The sequence below is a fragment of the Chinchilla lanigera genome, unplaced genomic scaffold (assembly GCF_000276665.1).
Source record: "Chinchilla lanigera isolate Chin_1 unplaced genomic scaffold, ChiLan1.0 scaffold00115, whole genome shotgun sequence".
Lineage (NCBI taxonomy): Eukaryota > Metazoa > Chordata > Mammalia > Rodentia > Chinchillidae > Chinchilla > Chinchilla lanigera.
The window spans coordinates 4,160,713-4,179,535 of NW_004955516.1; the positions used below are offsets into that span (position 1 = coordinate 4,160,713).

The following is an 18,823-nucleotide window of genomic DNA, read 5'->3' on the forward strand; positions in this document are numbered from 1 at the left end:
GCCTTAATCTCAGTCAGTTCCCAAAAAGTCTATTTGAATATCCATCTATCTTAATCCTCTAATAACAGAGGGGACATGGTCACCTCAAACTAGGTGGCTCCACCATTGGTGAAATAGCAGAGGATTTTTTCTTACACTTTTCCTTCTTTTCCTTTTATATGAACATATAGAGGCTATCTCAGGCAAGTGTAGTTATCCTCCATAAAGTAGGAATATTACAGCGGTGTGGGGGCTCAGAAAACAATATGCTGACATTCCGACTTGAAAAAACACCTCAGAATCAAAGTGCCTGGAAGTTTCCCTTGTTTCTCTCCAAACTGCAGGGAGGGACTCTCTCTGAAGTTCCCTTATCTGAGAGAAAAAACTTCTTCCCAAAGAAGTGAATTGTCTTAAACTCCTTCCCCAGGAAATCTCATCAAGTAACCCAGAGAGATTAACTACCAGAGAAGACAGGAGACTACAAATCTTCACCACACCCAGACAGGCTTTTATTTAGTCTCCTCAGGGCAGCTCCCAGAGATTACCCAGGAGACTTGGTCTACAATAACAAGACACCCTTTGTTTGCAGTAAATTTCTCTCCTCACCTTTCTCCAAGTTGTCACCATCTGCTCTTCATTTCTCCGTCCCCTGGGAAGAAGATGTTTAAGCATCAACTTATGGGCCCTTTCACTGAGTTTTTACATTTTATATGGACTCTGTGTTCATGTGCACATCCATGGGTTTGTTCCCCTTTCCTCTTGTTGACCTGTCTTTTGTTATGGGGTGTTGACCCTGCCCCTCTATTATGAGTATTGCTCCAGGTCACCCCCTCTTCCATCTCCCCAGCAAGGTACATAGTTTGGAATGCAGTTTTTTTTTTTTTTTTTTTTTTTTTTTTAATGACAGAGAATCTCACTATGTAGTTCAGACTGGCCCTGAACTCACCGTGTATCCCAGGCTGGCCTCAAATTCATTGTGATCCACCTGCCTCAGCCTCCCAAGTGCTGGGATGGTAAGTGTGTGCCACCACTTTCAGCTTGGAGTGCAGTTTTTAAAGCTCCACATGGCAAATCTACCCCTTTGTATTAGAGGTTGTTGGATGATCAAAAATCATTTCATAGCTGGGCGTGGTAGTTGTGCATACTTGTGGTGCCACCACTCTGGGAGGCTGAGACAGGAGGATCACAAATTTGAGCCCAGCCTGGGCAATTTAGTAATGTAATAAGACCTTGTCTCAAGATTCTAAAAAGGGGCTGAGGATGTAGCTCAGTGCAAAAGCCTGGGTTCAATCCCAAGTATTGCAAAAATAAACAAACAAACAAATACAATTATACTGCACAAAAGGGCATGGCAAGGTGGCTGGGAGAGTAGGTGTGGCCAGTTAACTAAAACTCCCAGGACACATGTGCAGAACAGTTCCCAAAGCCTGCATTTGGAACCAATCAGAGAGTGCTATGTTCAATTCTCACGAGAACTTGAGCAGGCTTTTGATAGGATGGCTTAGACCTGACATCAGCCTGAGGAAGTGAGGGACAGGAAAGTTGCCACTGAGCTCTGGACTACTGTATTCTCTCTTTCACAGTAGTCTGCTCCCACGCTGAAGAGTGTACTTTTCCCCTCTACTTTTACTTGGTCCAAACTTACTCTGTAGAGCACGTTTCTTCCCTAACTTTAATAAATGCACCTTTTGCACTTGTCTCAACCAGTTCTTTGCTCAGGACAGAAAGAACCTAGAAACCGCCTCGAAGAAGGAGACACCAGCACCCCAAAGTCTGCCAACGCACACAGTCTCAGTGACATTTACCTTTTAGTGATGGCATTCTTAGCAGCCCTTCATGATAAAATGGATAGGTAAGTGCATTTTTCCTTGAGAATTGTATACCTTCTTTTTTAGATGTTGTTTATTCCGTGGCCAGTCCTTTCCTCTTCCTCTGGACCCCCGAACAGACCCTTACATTTACATCCTCATCTCAGCCAGCCTTTCTCCCCGCAAGCTCTCTCCACACTCAACAAAAATATGGGAGTCCTGAGTCCCACTCCCTCCGTGCCAAGAGATACCATGTTTAACAAAGTGACAACTAACTAGCTAATCTGATCAACAGGTTCCTGCTAGTATGTTAATGTCCGTAATGGAGTCATAGAGTCCCTTTTGGGAAATACATTTTCATTTTCACATGAGATTTTGGGGCCTTACTGTCTTAAATTAATTCAAAAGAGAGTAGAGCTATTAGTGCTTCAGTTTGGGGCCCTGACTACTCCCATCGTGCTTCTGAGTGTCTGGATCCATCCAGCACTTGATGTGTCTTGAAAAAACATCTGTTAAATCTTGGATTGGGCTAGTGCGCTTGGACAGCCTCAATGGCAGCCTGGCTACGCTACAGAAAAGACTCCAGAAGCTCTTGTCTTTTCAGGCTGCAACTATTTTGTTTGTACTGTCAGATCTCATGGGCTTGTTGCTATGAGGGTGGCCTTGAAGATATTAACAGATTCACCATTAGAATTGGGAAAGTCAGCCTCGCCACTGCCACCAATTAGTTTTCTGGTCCTGGGAGAATCCCATGGTAACATTTCTGGGCCTCAATTTCCTCCTTTTAAAATTAGGACAGTCGGAGTTAATGATCTCTAACATCCATATAAGCACTATAGTTCTATCACTCTAAAACCTACCAGTGAAGCCTGGTAAGGTGTGGACCATCTAAGTGTTGAACACTGACATAATCTTCACAGGGTTACTCTGGGGCGTTGTAGCAATTTCTCACTGGGGGCACGGCTTTTTGTCTGTAAATTGCTATCGTGCTATGGAGGGTTCTTCTGCATTGCTCCAAGTACTGAGTTTCAAGCCCATAAACTTGATAGTTTTATCTTTCCAAGAACAATTAGATGGTCAGTATTTCTTCTGCACATGTTCAGTGTCCTTGTTTTAGTTTTGCTTGATTCTAATTCAGAGGTTTTGGTTAGAGTATTTGTCTCCATGCTTATTTTAGTCAACAATTTTTGTCTGTCTAGTCTAGAAGGTCACACTGCTGAACATGTGCATGGGATACACTTATTTTTCTTCAGCTCTGGTACTTCCACATTACTTCCCTTACCGTCAGACTCCCAAGACAATGTCCTGACAGTTCCAAACCTCATGTTATCTCCCAACAGTCATAGAACAGTATGATTTAAAATAATTGTTTTCTTCTAATATTGCTTCTGGGTATGTATCCAAAAGAATTGAAATATTTCTGCACACTGAAATATTCACAGTAGCATTATTTATAACAGACAAGGGGCAAAAGGAACTCATTTATCAGCAGATTAACGACTAACCAAAATGTAGTATATATGTATAATGGAATATTAATTCAGTTTTAAAAAGTAAGTTCTAGCACACAAGACAACTTGCATGAATCTTGAGAAAATTATGCAAAGTGAAATAAGCCATTCACAAAAAGATAAATCCTGCATAGTTCCATTAGGAGAGACCTATAGCAGTTGGATTTAAAGAAACAGAAAGTAGCCAGGCATGGTGGTGCATGCCTGTAATCCCAGCACTGAGGAGGCTGAGGCAGGAGGATCATTGTGAGTTCGAGACCAGCGTGGGCTACAAAGTGAGCTCAAGGCCAGCCTGAACTGCCTAGTAAGACCCTCTTTCAAAAAGCAAAGAAAAAAAAAAAAGAAGCAGAAGGTAGAGTGCTGATTGCCAGGAGCTGGGGGAGGAGACATGGCAGTTTAATGGATATAGAGTTTAAGTTTCAGAAGATGAGGAAGTTCTGGAGATTGGTTGCCCAGCCATGTGAAGATACTTAACACTACCGGACTACACACTTGCAAATGAGTAAGATGGTAGGTTTTCTGTTATATAGGTTTTTTAAAAAACCACAATTACAATAAAACTTATTTTCTGAAACCATTGTTTTCTTGCCACTGCTTCCCCAATTCCACCATCAAGGCTCACTAGTTTACCGTTCACGCAAGTTGCTAGGAGCTGTGTCTGGTCACCTTGTTCTCTCCCTTGTGTCTTTGGAATAGGCCTCCCAGGTAATATATTTTGAATTGCCATCCAGTGGAGCTCATAAGTTCCGCATTATGTTTCAGCCATACAAGTCTTGTATTTTTTCCTGGTTACCTCAAGGCATTGTAATTTGGGATATAAATCTTACCCCAAGAGTGCTAGATATTCTCTTGCAACTTTAAGCATCATCTTAGGAGCCAAGTAAGCAATAGTTCTATTGGAAGCATGAACATAACAATCATCCCAGCAGCCCCCAAAGACTTAAAATGTGGCACCATTCTCATGTTCTGTCTCACTCTCTTTATTTCTCGCATATATCTGATGCTCAATACATGTCGAAATTTAAAAAGTAATGTCCCTCTGAGCTAGCCTCAAGGAAGCCCTGTCTGTGTACTCATAAAGGAGTCCACCCTCAGAAGGTTCCTGTGCTTTGGGTTAATGCCCTGATATCACTTTCTTGAAATTCTTAATAATTTTACCTTTGAACTTGTGTGTTGTTAATGAGGGCTGGTGGGACAATGGAGAACGTGTGTGAGTAGAGACTGTGGGATGTGTGTGTCTGCTGGTTCTTGCAACCCCATTAGCTTTTAGCATTCACTATGCCCCCTGAACACAGATTCCGGGAGGACCCACAATGTGTGTGAATTCAGCAGTACCCAGAGTGTCACATCGACATCTGCGCAAGCAGAAGAGCTGACAGCCCAGAGAAGTGACACCATTTGAACCAGAACTTGCTTAGATGCTGACCATAATGGCACACACTTGTCGTCCCAGCACTTGGGAGGCTGAGGCAGTAGGACTGCCATAAGTTTGAAGACAGCCTGGGCTACTTAAGAGTTTAAGACCAGCCTAAACTCCAGCGAGACCCTGTCTAAAAACTTGGATTTCAGAGCTAAGGCAATGACACCCTAAGAAACATGGAGGTTGAAGAAGCTGTCTTCTATCCTTTCTTACTTGTATGATTTCTGCTTATGAGCCATCCTTGTACACTGAAAATGGTGAGATAGGAGGAAAGAGAGACGCAGGTCAATCCAGATCTCCTTTTCCTTCTGCACCTCCCGTATTCATCAGGAAACCACAGGTGGAGAATGGTGATGGAAGGTGTGCCTATGAAGAAGTGAAATAAGAACAGTTGAGCTCATTTTGTGCAGCATTTCCACTCTTTGGTAAGGGCAAAATACACATAAATGTATGAAATGTAAATTGTGTAATTTTGGTGCTTCGACATATGGGTCAAATGTTCTCACATTTGCATTTATAACTGGCATTGTGCTATATAAGATGAATGGTAAATTCACGCTAATAATTTAAAATTTTAATTTTTCTTTACTTAGAATGACATTAAATAGCAAATGTGAAACACCATGACAAGTCAAGAGAGAAAGTGCAGAAGAAAGGGAAAAGCTTTACACTTTAGTACCTTCGGGGACAACCCCCTTGCTGCTTTTTCAGCAAGAGGTCCTGCGTTTTCATTTTGCACTGGGCACCGCTAATGATGTAGCTGGCTCTGATGTCCCCTATAGCATTTGGCTACTGTGCTTTTCAGAGAAGTGGAGAGGATTGTAAAAGGACCTCTGTGTTCAAGGGGCCTTGAAATTGAAATCGTGTCTCCAGTTCCAATGACTGAGAAAAACCGTGGGACGGAGTTCTTGCAAGTTTGGTTTTTTGTTTTTCCTCCTCACACATAGTAGAAGTGTGCCAGAGGGATCTGAATGCTCCGCGCACATCCAAAGGTCACGTGACAGTCAGTTTGCTTCTATAATATTAACTAGTAGCACCTGTGCTAACAGGTACGTGTGAAATCAAGTCAGGAGGAGACAGAGTTCTGAGGGTGATTGTTACCAACTCCTGGAAAACATGCCCTCCTCGCACAGGCTGTGATGTAATTGCCTGCCCACGCCCTGCCCATTTCTCAGGTTTAAATACAAGGCGACATTTGGTATGCATTTCCTGTAATAAAGAAGCATGTGATGATTATTCTCAAGATGTTATTTTAAAAACTATTGTTAACTGCGGTCTGTCTTTGGTTTCTCAGTGAAGGAAAAAGCAACTTGACTCAAAGCATCACTTGATTCAAGTTGAGCAACCACGGCAGAGCGAGCCATTGTGGCCGGTTCCCCGAGGGAAAAGCAGTGGGGGAAATTTGTCCCCACACTTTTCAGACACTGAGGTATGGCACGACTTTGTGCCTCCAGGGAAAGATCAAATCTTACAGTGGTGTGTCAAACCCCGCAAATGGAGCTAACAACATGGAGTTATCTGATTTTAGAACAGTGAATATCTATCTTTTTGAATACACCACCTCATGGGTAGCCAGCCAAACGTGGGTCTTTCTTACTTTTTTGGTTTCTACTTTCATGATTAAAAATAACTTGAAATCACTCAAGTTAAAGGGCGATAACTTATTTTTCTCTCAGCCTGGAAGCAGGAAATACAAAGTGGATCGCAGTCATTGATTAACGTAACAAGTCATGTTTGTACTGAAACTGGAAAGGAACTTGTGGTAGAAAAGGAGTCCATGGCCATAGAATGAGAACATAGAGTAGTGCAATTCATACTCTCATCTTAGGTCCTATGTCCCATCCTCATATCAAGACGTTTGTGGGCTGGGGATTTAGCTCAGGGGCAAAGCGCCTGCCTGGGAAGCACAAGGTCGTGAGTTCCGTTCCTGGTACCGGAGAAAAACCAAAAAAAAAAAAAAAAAAAAAAAAAAAAAAAAGACGTTTGTGACACAGTTAGCAGTGGGGACAGTTCAAGCAGAGGCTTACACACCTGAAATCTCATTCCTCAATCAGAAGTTAGGCATTAGTAGCAAAATGGTCCCAAAAGAAGGACTTGGGTTCAACTGAATGTCCTGGAAAGCTCTGGATCTACAAAAATGACTAAGATACACTTACATAGTCCTGGAGTGGGCATTCCAAAATAAGTGTGTTTGAAGTTAAGTGCAGTTATTTAAGAAGGTTATCTGGCTGAAGTTAAGAGTGAGACGGGGTCTCTTTAAATCTATATTATATCTATAAACTCTATAAGATCCAGCCAATGTTCATAGTTCGGTTGAGCCATATGAAAATACTGATGGAGATTTCTTATGCTTCACTTCATACTTAAATATTTTGACGTGTTATTTCCCTAACAAGACATTTTTCTGCATATTGAAAAGTAAAATATATTTGGATTGCCCTCTCTTCCTGCTGTCACTGGTTACCTGTGTGTGCAGCAGGATAAGCCAGTTTTCTTCTAGAATCTTAGCCAACTCTTGTACAGTTATGTGCCACCTTTCTGGCCATTCTGGTATATAATGAGAAATCAGTTGTGTGGTTGTAAATAATTTATCATTCATACCAGCTAAAGTCATGACTTTGTGTATTTTTAAAACTTATTGAACTAATGCTGAATCAAGATTATGCTCATAATAACAATACTCTCAGCTACTTGTACAATAGACTTTCTTGACTAAAAGAAAAAAGTGTACCCTAGGCGTGATGCCCACGTGAGAAGGCCACAAATGTGACTTTTGTATGACAACATGGGTCATAGCAGAAAGATGTTGCAAGCAAAAACAGTAAAAAAACTGTACTCAAATAACAGCTTTCTGTTTGGGAGTATAATGTTTGGAAAGTGGGCTCTTAGCTTTTTGAATCTCAAAGGAAAATTTGGGAACTGATATCAGATTGCCACTTTTTAATATTTTCAAGTATGGCCATTTGAAACACAACTTCCATCTACTACTACAACTTAAGAAAAGAAGCGGTATTTTGACACTAAAATAGAGTGATTTTAGCTGTGGTGAAAGCATATTGCCTTGTCTTCAGTATTCTCATTTTGCTAAAAATTCATGACTGATTCAGATCCATGGGACACTGGACAGGGTGGTACTAACAATCACCATGAACTATTAAGTACCTACATATTCTAAGGATTATGCTAAGAACTTTATTTTCCTTACTTTTTGTGATAATTAATTATGTATTCAACTTGAATAAGAAATACCTTGTAGATTAGCTTACCAGTTCTGGGTGTATCTGGATGATTGACCTACTAAAGAAGGAAGACCCACCCTTGGTGTAGGTGTTGCCAACCAGTAGGCTTGTAGCCTGGGTGGAATAAAAATGGAAAGAAGGGAGTCTCAATTCTGCTTCTTCAGAGAAGCTCTAGTCTTCATTATAAACTTTGGATATCCATCTCCAACTTTCCAACACAGACTCTTCAGCCTTCCAATCCAGACCCTTTGGCTTCCTGATATAGACTTGCAGGGGACTCTGCAGTGAGCTCCAGGCTTTTGACTTCTGACTAGATCCTCCGGGTCTCCAATGTGTAGATGGCCCTTTTGCATTCTTTGTCACCTGACTCTGCAGTTGACCATTGTAAACCTACCGGTTTGAGTCTGTCTATAGCTATGTCTATATTTATATCATATATCTTACATTCAATCTATCCCTCTAGTGAACTTTTACTGATACAGATTTTCATACCAGGAGTGCCTCTAGAGAAACAGAATTGTAAGGATGAATTTTTTAATGGCCTTAGTGGTTCCTGGAGTTGGATAATTTGATGAATCCTAAAGTTGTCATGGTCTTTCCTGATAATTTGTGGAATACTGGTAGTCCATGATGTGAACTGTTTCAAGTGACGTGCAGTGTAAATCCATTTGATTATCCTAATTCCCACTTGTGAGATGCAAGGAATTTAGTGACTCTATATATAACATTTCTGAATATTTTTAGCAGAGTGGGAAATATAATGATACTGGCTGGTTGTTCTTAGCATCCCTGCACAAACTAGTAAGGGAAAATCATGAGCTACAGACAGACATAAAAATCTAGTCTTCTAAGTGTTCAAACAAAGTAATAAGGAGTTCAAAGACTCCTAGCTGTAGACATACATAAAGAATCTAAAAAATCCAAGTGTCCTGAAAGAGATTCTTCTCTCTTTTAGCCACGGGATTGAGATTACAGAGACCCAAACACAAGTCCTCATAATTTGATTGGTGGAAATACTGTGTAAGTTTAACATTCAACTTTGAAAGGTATCTAAAATTAAAGTGAGGGACTGATTAGAAAAGAATGGGGTCCTGTAAATTGGGATGTAGATGTTTGAGAGGATCCTATTAGGGATGAGGACATTGAGCTCTTAAATCTTAATAAGATTATTCTGCCAGAGGAGGAGATTTCCCCACCTTCAGTGGTAGAGGTACCCCACTCCTGGTACCAAAATCTGTCTCTTTGCTGAAGCACAATATCCAATACCTACAACTTTAAGGCGGAAATGTTTACATATTTTGGTTCAGTTTGTAGAGGCTTCAGGCCACAGTCTCAGCTGGTTCCAAGGCAGGGTGGCGTGGCAGAGGGGCATGTCAATGGAAAGCAGATGGATAGATAGATAGATAGATAGATAGATAGATAGATAGGGAGAGAGAGAGAGGGAGAGAGAGGGAAAGAGAAAGGGATAAGGGAAAAAGATAGACATGCTTCCAGGCCAAACCCGCAGTGACTCACCTTCCCCAAACAGGCATCATCACCCAAATCACATGCACCCATAAACTTATTAGTGCACTAATGCACTGATAAGTATCCCACTCCCATGATTTAAATGCCTCCTAAAAGCCCTACTCATGAGTGCATGAGGCTTTAGGGAAGTTGTGGTGAACCTATGGTATGTGTGCCAAAACCAGCTGTTTGTTATCACTGAAAGCTCTAAAAGGTTCTCCATCACTGCTTTAGGGGGACATTTAGATATAATACTAATATAACACTTCATATTTAAGTTAGGTATTATCGTCTTCATTTTATAGATGAGAAAACTGACAACAAAGATTAGGTAACTCTTTCAAACCTGAACTTGCAAATTAATAGCAAAGTTTATAACCTATAGAAAAATTCAATTATGTAGTTGATAAAGGAAGTAGAGGATTCAAATGTAATTTCCAAACTCCAAATTTTGTTTTTTTTTTTTTTTTTGCAGTGCTGGAGATAGAACTCAGGGCCTTGTACATGTTAGGCAAGTACTCTAATACTGAGCTTCATCCCCAGCCCCAAAGTCTAGATTTTAAAGTGTCTATAGGCTGGAGTTTGTGATTATCATTCACGTCTATATGTTGGAGTTATGTGTGTGAGTCAAACAAGTCTTAGTCCAGAAGGCAGCCTTGGGGGAAAGAGTTCTTGCTTAGATTAATGACTTTTGCATACGATGTTGTGTGCAAGTGAACTTTTCAGGAAATGTTCCCAGAAGAAGCCAGTTAGGAAGTGGAGGAAGTAGAACAGTGATGGAGGAGAAGTCAAGTGAGGGGGCTTTTGAGGCAAAAAGCCCCACGGAGGATAACCTCATCCTAATCCTGTAGGGCAACTTGGGAAAATAACTTGCGTCTCAGAGTTGTCCCAACTCAGGGCCAGTATGTTTGTAAGTGTTCCATTATGGTGACAAAAATCCCTGAAGAAATCGACTTAAAGGGGGAGTATTTTGAGTCACAGATTTTAGGTTTTAGCCTGTGGTCATCTGGCTTCATTGCTTTAGGTCTGTATCAAGGCAGAAAGCTCATGGCAGAAGCGTGTAGCAGAGGAAAGCTGCTCACTTCACGGCAGTCAGAAAGTAGAGAAAGAACAACAGTCAGAGAAGAAAGGGCCAGTGACCAGATAGTGTCCCCAGTGCCACACCACTGTGATCTGCTCTCTTCAACCAGGCCCCACCTCCTGTTTCCATCACCTCCCAATGATGCCATCAAATTATTAGATCCCTCAAAATCTGATCATTTCTTCAAAAGCCTATGAACTGGCAACTAAGCCTTTAGCACATGAGTTTTAGAAGACATTTCAAATCTGAACCATAATGCTCCATCTCCAATATCCCCTTTCTCATAAACCCTACCTTGCACCCACAAAAAACGTAAGCATCTTATCGCTTTCAAGATCTTTCCGTATAGAAACTATGGAACCATCAATGTTAGAATATAAGTCTCTTCCCCTACTTAAAACCCTTCAAGGTCTTTCAGCATACTTAGAATAGAGTCAAGATTCCTTCCCATGACCCATGAGCTCCACCTCAGATGATGTCATTTCTCCAATTGGCCTTTGTTCCCTTCTCCCGGTGTACCTGACTCCCTCCAACTTAACAATCTATTCTGCCTCAAACCGTCAGCCTCCTTTTCCAGTTAGGTTTTACTTCAAATATCCCTTCTTCAAAGAAGTCGCTCTCCGCAATTCTTTGACCACCACTTCGGCCTAGTCTCCCTTTCTAGCATGTTTTACTCTTTGACTTGTTTCACAGACCTTACTGCCATCTTGTCTATTGATTGATTAGCTTATTGTCCGTGTCTGTAACAAGATCGGGCACAGCGATACTAGGTGCTCACAAATCCTAGCTGAATCTGAAGTTTGCCTGCCAAAGAAGGAATTTATTCATATTCCTGGGTAAAGAACTTTACAAGCTTTATAATGAAATCCATAAGAAATTACATTTGCACAAGTTTTGGATACAGGTAGATAAAGAAATAAGAGTCCTTCTCAGGAGTCTCTTAGAGTGGCAGGACATTGTCAGATTCTCTATCTTCCAGGCGCTATAGTGATCTGAGACCATCCACACAATGGAGTTTATTTCCAGTGGCCACACTTTGTAGTAGAAAAGAAGTCCCTGGTCTCATGGCTGAATGTAGTTAGGCAGTAGGCTGCAGCTGTCACCCCACTGGGTTCCATTACCAAGTTCATGCTCTGCAACCACTGAGCATGGTAGGAGTGCTGTAGCCTTTCTGACCTACCGTGGGACTTCTCTTAAGAGCAGTCTTCATTCTAGTGTTTTCCATCTGCTGCGACTCTCTCAGAGTTACACGGTAGTCAAGCTCCTTCTACCCAATTTTCTTTCCTTCCTTCCTTCTTTTCCTTCATAGGAGTAAAGCCTGAATCTTGGCCAGTGCCTATTCACACTTACTCCTGTTCCTTTTCTCCGTTTTCCACACACTTTTCCCTCCAGAAATGTCTTGTACGTCCAATCCTACCTTTGTATCTGCTTCCTGGAAAACTCAAACTGACATAAAAAGCGTAAAATTTATACAAGTAACATCGACACTGAACATAGAATCATCTATAGAGTTGAGAATATCCATTCACTTTCTTTTTCTGGGTCAGTGAAAATGTACCAATATTAAAGTCCTTCCCTGAAAATCATGAGTTCTGGAACCTGCTGCTTCTTGCTGTCTGGAAATCCTGGTGCAATAGAACTGTTCTAAATTAATTCAGTGAGGATTGATGCTTATTTGGCTCACAAGAGAAGTTGGTTCAATCTGGGAATCATGAAAATCATTTATAGCTTTCTTAAGCTTTTAATTTAAACTCAAAATATACAAATTCGCATTAATCCCTCAATCCTTTGATGAAAGGTCAAGAGTATTACCCTGCTCACACAAAAACATACTCGATACATTCATTTTACATAATCTCCAGTTGTTTTTCTTTAAAGTGAAGCAGAAACTAAAAACACCTGTCACACAATCAGAGTGCAGAACTCCTTTCATATTTTCTCTAAACTTCCACAGTTGTCTGGCTCACACCGAAGTCAACAGCTTTTTTTTGTATGTAAAACAAATCAATTTGCCTTAATCAAGAGTCTGCAAAGAATACAACTTTGTAGCTTTGTTTTTGGGACCATATTTTATCATTTTAAAGGCTTTTAGAAAAATCATGGAAGTAAAATATCTTGGCACGGATTGAATGGGCAGTAACTGTCACAGAAGCTTGGCACGAATCAACTCAGTGGAGTGGGCCAAAAGTGGGAGAATGTGGGGCTCAAGGCTGGGGTGAGGGTGAATGCATTTCACAGATGAAACAGAGAACATTGGTTAATCTGACCCGTTTGTTAAGGAGTGATTGGTCAAGAGGATTTTTACTGCATGATGCTTGATATAAAATGGTTTAAATTATTAATGATACTACTTTGGTGATTCTTTTGCTTCTTCAAAATACCTCCATCATGGGGCTGGGGATTTAGCTCAGTGGCAAAGAGCCTGCCTGGCAAGTGCAAGGTCGTGAGTTCAGTTCCCGGTACCGGAGAAAAACCAAAAAAAAAAAAAAAAACAAAAAAAACCCTTCATCTATGGACTGCGACAGTTGATGTTGACGTCTCTAGCAATGGCACATTCTACTACACTAGTTTGTCTTATCTTTTTTGGGATTCTGCTCATGGATTCTGCAGAAAATCTGATATGCTATTGAGCTTATCAGAGATACGTGTATTCACACCCATGCACACAAAACTGTAGGGTTTTCTTTCTTGTTTTTGTCTTTTTGAGACAGGGTCTCACTCTGTAATTCAGGCTGGTCTTGAACTCACTTTGTAGCCCAGGTTGGTCTCAGACTCGCAACGATCCTCCTGCCTCGGCCTCCCGAGTGCCAGGATTACAGGCGTGCACCACCATGCCAGGCTCAACTATAGGGTTTTCTTATCCCTAAATCCCATTTCTAGATTCCTTATTTGTAAACCCCATGTTACAGTATTAAAATGCACAGAGTAAAATACAAGAAGGTGCTGTAGTACACTGGCTCGTCATTTTCTAACCAAGAAAATAAAGCATGGTTTGTCTGATGAGACTGATGCTAAATGCCATTGTCTGTTTCTCAGGAAGAGAAACATCCACAGAGACACGCCCACACTCCTACTCATATTTGCTTAGTTCCCTTCTGAGAGTGGCAAGAATCATGTCAGTCTGATTCATATTTCAGGAAGGAAGAGGGAAGTACAGTGTAAAACCACAGCCCAGGCCACAGAGAGGACTTGGTCCCAGAGTTGGGGCCGTTCAAGGGCAGAGCAGGGGCTGTCAGCTGAGTAAGGACTGTGTCACCAACCTTCATTCGGGCATAGCTGAATGGTGCCTTGGCAATGGTCCAGGCCAACTCATTCCAGTACTCAGTACCAGCAGATGTAAACTATTACAGAGTTACAAACAAGAGACAGACTCTTGTATCTACTCTCAACCCTAGAAGGAATGAGAATTGTTTTCTTGGCCTTGGTTAGCAGGCAGGTGGCTGGCGCCACGTGTCTTCCTCCTTGTCTTGGTGATGATAACGCTTGAAGTCATCACGGTCCATGCCTACAAGTTGGTGATAAGACTGGGTGGGAACCAAGCCCTTCTCTGCTGCTCTGTGCACATTCTTGCTCCCAAATCCCACTGCTCCAGGCCTTGATGATGCTTTTGCAGTTTGGCTAACTCTATTAAAATGCTTTGACTGTACAAATATTTCAAGGACATTTGAATTCTATCCCCACTCCCCTCACTTGTTCTTCTGTTCAGAAACAGCCTTGAAACTACAGACATAACTTCCAAAATCACCAGTGACATTGTTTCCATTTCCCAGGTTTGTCAACATTAAAAGAGAGGTTGGGAGGGGGAGGAAAAGGAGACCTATTTGTGCTTCTGCCCACAGTGGAAGAATGAAAATGAGGGTACAGTCATCAGAATAAAGCCCCAAGATGTCCAGGTGCTAATTCCATAAAACTTGTGAAAATGTCATGCAGAGGGGAATTACTTCAAAACCAGCACCTGTGCTCAACTGATGCTTCTAACTTCGTGCAAGTGCCTGTGAGAATTTGGTCAACACTCTGCGGATTATCAAGGTTAAGAGCTTAGCATTCAACAAAATCTGGGAGATAGGACGTGCTATTTTTAAGTTGACAAATCATAATTGTATAAATTTGGAGAGTGTAATGTGATGTTTTAATATATAGATATAATGTGACTACAAATGATTTGTTTTGTTTTGAAACAGGGTCTTGCTATTTAGTTCAGGCTGGCCTTGAACTTTCTGTGTAGTCCAGGCTGGCCTCAAACATAGCAATCCTCCTGCCTCAGCCTCCCAGGTGCTGGAATTACAGGTTTGTGCTATCACATCTAGCCACAAATGATTAAGTCAAGTTAATGGACACATTTGCCCCTTCTCTTTCTTTCTTTCTTTTTTTTTTTTTTTTGGTAATGAGACATTTGCAATTTACTTTCTAAGTTATTTTGAACTATACAGTACAACATTATTGACTATGTTCACCCTGCTGGGCAATAGACTTCAAATGCATGTTTTAACCAACAACTCATTCTCTCTCCACCCCATCCCCTAGCCTCTAGCAATGAGCATTCTACTTTTCTTGTGAATTTGACTTTTTAAGATTCCACATATGTGTGAGATTATGTAGTATTTCTCTATGTCTGGCTTATTAACCTAATGTTCTTTCTCTATGTCTGGCTTATTAACCTAATGTTTATCCACCTTGTCACAAGTGACGGAACATCCGTCTTTTTAAAGCCTGAATAGTATCCCACAGTGCATATCTATCACATTTTCTCTGTCTATTCTTCAGCTGATGGACACTTAGTTTGATTCCTTATTTGGCTATTGTGAATAATTCTGTAATGTACATGGGAGTTCGGATATTGCTTCAATATAATAATTTTGATCCTTTGCTTATATACCCAGAAGTGGGATGCCTGAATATATGCTAGTTCTATTTTTTTGAGGAATGTCCCTACTATTTTCCATCATGGCTGCACCAATTTATAGTGTATCAGGGTTCATTTTTCTCTGCATTCTTGCCAACACTTATCTTTCGTCCTTTTGATACTAGGCATGTCCTTAATGACTAGAGATGCTGAGCATGCTTCATGAATCTGTTGATCACTTGTATATCTTGTTTTGAGAAATAGGCAATAAAATTGTACTGTCTATAGAATTTATGCTAAATGAGTAGATCCTAATTACACTTATCCCAAAAACAAAAACCAAAAATTTGATAACTACTTCACATGGTGGGTATATTAATTTGCTTCACTAGAGCTCAGTCAGCCCTCCACATCTACAAGTTTCCCATTCAAGGATTCCACCAATCCAAAAAGGGATTACAAGTCTGCACCATCACACCCCACTCATATATCTGTTTTTATGCCAGGATCATGCTTGGGTTTTTATGTTTGAATATTAATTATTTTACACATATACATTTTAATGGAAACATTTTTTATCATATTCTTCATATATGTCCTGTGACTTTGTTCAACCTATTCCAAAGTGGGTTTTTTTGGGGAGGGGAGTACTGGGAATCAAACTCAGGACCTTGTGCTTGCCAGGCAGGCGCTTGTGCCACTGAGTTATATCCCCAGCCCAGAAACATTTTTATAGATAAATTTTATTTTGTATATTTAAAGTATGCAACATGTTGCTATAGGAAACATATAGATAGTAAAAGGGTTACTCTTGGCCTGTGGTATCTTTGGAGGATTGGTTTGAAGACTCTTGAGAATACCAAAATTCTAAGCTACTCAAGTCTCTCCTACAAAATGACATAATATTTGCATGTAACTTAAGCACATCCTCCAGTATACTTTAAATGATCTCTAGATTACTTACAATATATAATACAATGTAAATGCTATACAAATAGTTGTTATACCATGTTGTTTGGGGAATAATGTCAAGAAAAAGAAGTTTGTACATGTTCAGTAAAGATGCAGTTTTTTCTTTGAGTATTTTTGATCTCTGGTTGGTGGAATCCTTAAATGGGCAACTTGTAGATGTGGAGGGCTGACTGAGCTCTAGTGAAGCAAATTAATATACCCACCATGTGAAGCAGTTGTCAAATTTTTGGTTTTTGTTTTTGGGGTAAGTGTAATTAGGATCTACTCATTTAGCGTAAATTCTATAGATGTACAATTTTATTGCTATGGTACTCATGATGAATTAATATTAATAATCTCTACACTGGCTCAACCTATATATCTGCTACTTTGTATCCTCTGACCTACATCTCATTTCTTCTCTCCCTCCCCCTTACTCCTGGCTACTATTATTTTGTTCTTTAACTCTGTACATTTGAAATTTTTTTTTTTTTTTGCTTTTAAGATTACACATACAAATGTGGGCATGTGGTATTTTTCTTTCTGTGTCTGACTTTTTTTCACTTAGCATAATGTCTTCATGTTCATTGATGTGGTCAGCCCTAACAGCAGTGACGTCTTGCCAATATCTTTCTGCTTTAAATTATAATCAATCAATTTACAACATATGTTAAAATCAGGTAATATGATTCCTCTGGATTTGTTCTTTTGCTTAAGATTGCTTTGGTTATCTGGAGTCTTCTGTGGTTTTGTACAACTGTACAGATATTTTGTGTTTCTGAGAAAAATGACACTGGAATTTTGATAGGTATTGCATTGAATCTGTATATCACTTTAGGTGGTATGGACATTTTAACAATATTCATTTTTTCTAGGCATTAATATGGGATGTCTTTCTTTTTATTTTGTTTTCTTCAGTTTCTCTCAGGGTTTTTGAGCTTACAGGTCTTTCACTTCCTTGATTAAATTTATACCTAAGTATTTCATTTGTTTGTTTTTGATTGCTATATAAATGGGATTCTTTTCTTAATTTCCTATTTGAATAGTTTATTATTTATGTCTAAAAATAGTACTTAATTTTCTGTGTTGATTGTATGTCCTACAACTTTACAGAATTTGTTTATCAGTTCTAATAGCTTTTTGGCATAGTCTTTACAGTTATCTCTATATAAAATCATGTCCTTAACAGATACAGTTTGAATCAGCAAATATTTTATACTATTTATAATGTTCTTCTCAAAATTATAAAATTTTGTGCTTTTTGAAGATAGTCTACAAAATTTGTTGGATGCCTGTAGTCCCAACCACTCAGGAGGCTGAGGCAGGAGGATCACTTGAACCCATGAGCTCAGGGACAGCCTGGGCAACATAGTGAAACTTTATGACAAGCAAACAAACCAACCAAGCCCAAACTCATTGGAGAAAAACCTTACAATTGTGAGGTTGTGGTAATTGACCACCATGCAAGAGGTCTTAGTACTCTGAGATCACCATGCCATGGGGCATCTGAAGCTAGCCACGTGGAACAGCCACACGGAAGAGGATTAGGGTGTGTAAGCTGTGTTCAGCAGCATAATGGTCCGCCAAAGATGTCCATATCCTGATTGCTAGAACCTGCGAATTTGTGTGTTACATGTTAATTTTGTGTAGTGTTTTCACTGCTCTGTTAAGAACAAGAACACATGAACATATAACAAGCTGTGAAACAGGAATTGAGAACTACTGGTGATTTTGCGTCTGATCAATGCTCTTGTATATGCATTTAACAACAGTTGCACAATGCAAAGGAGTAAAATTCACCCTAGTCTTTTAAAGTTATAATTGTTCTTTATTTAGAATGACATTAAATAACAAATGAAAAAGCAGCTAGAGAAACAAGAAAGAAAAAGCTTTGTGTTTTAGTGATTTAGTGGCACTTACCACCACCTTTGTGAAGAGTATCATGCTTTTATTTTGTATTGGATCTCACAAATTATGCAGCAGATCTTGATATAATAGAATTAAGATTCTGGGTGGAGGGGGCTGGGGATTTAGCTCAGCGGCAAAGCGCCTGCCTGGCAAGCCAAGGTCGTAAGTTCGGTTCCCGGTACCGGAGAAAAACCAAAAAAAAAAAAAAGATTCTGGATAGAATTCAGTTTGCTAATCAGTTGACCTTGAGATGGAGAGATGACGCTGGATTACCCAGATGGGCCCAGTGTAATCACAAGGATCATTAGAAGTGAAAATAGAGGCAAGAGACTCAGGGTCAGAACCAGAGATGCTCTCGTGCAGGACTCCACCGGTCATTGGTGGCTTTAAGGAGGAAGGAAGCCATTCACTTAAGGGTGCAGGCAGTACCTAGAAAGTGAGAGGTGCACATAGATTCTGTCCTACAGAAGGGAAGGGCACCCTGCTGGCCTTTTAGACTGGTGACACCTGTGTCAGACTTTTATCCTCCATAACTGACGGATGATGAATTTGTGCTGTTTGAAACCACTAAGTTTGT

The 18,823-nt window shown here is 40.2% G+C and overlaps 1 long non-coding RNA gene across 1 annotated transcript in view; it reads left to right on the forward strand.

Annotated features, from left to right (window-relative positions):
* Positions 1 to 18,823, forward strand: part of LOC102005833 — a 139,093-nt gene that overhangs the window by 108,554 nt on the left and 11,716 nt on the right. Inside the window, exon 7 of the long non-coding RNA XR_264537.2 lies at positions 1,687 to 1,831. This is a non-coding gene — a long non-coding RNA (uncharacterized LOC102005833). The remainder of the gene's footprint in view (positions 1 to 1,686; positions 1,832 to 18,823) is intronic.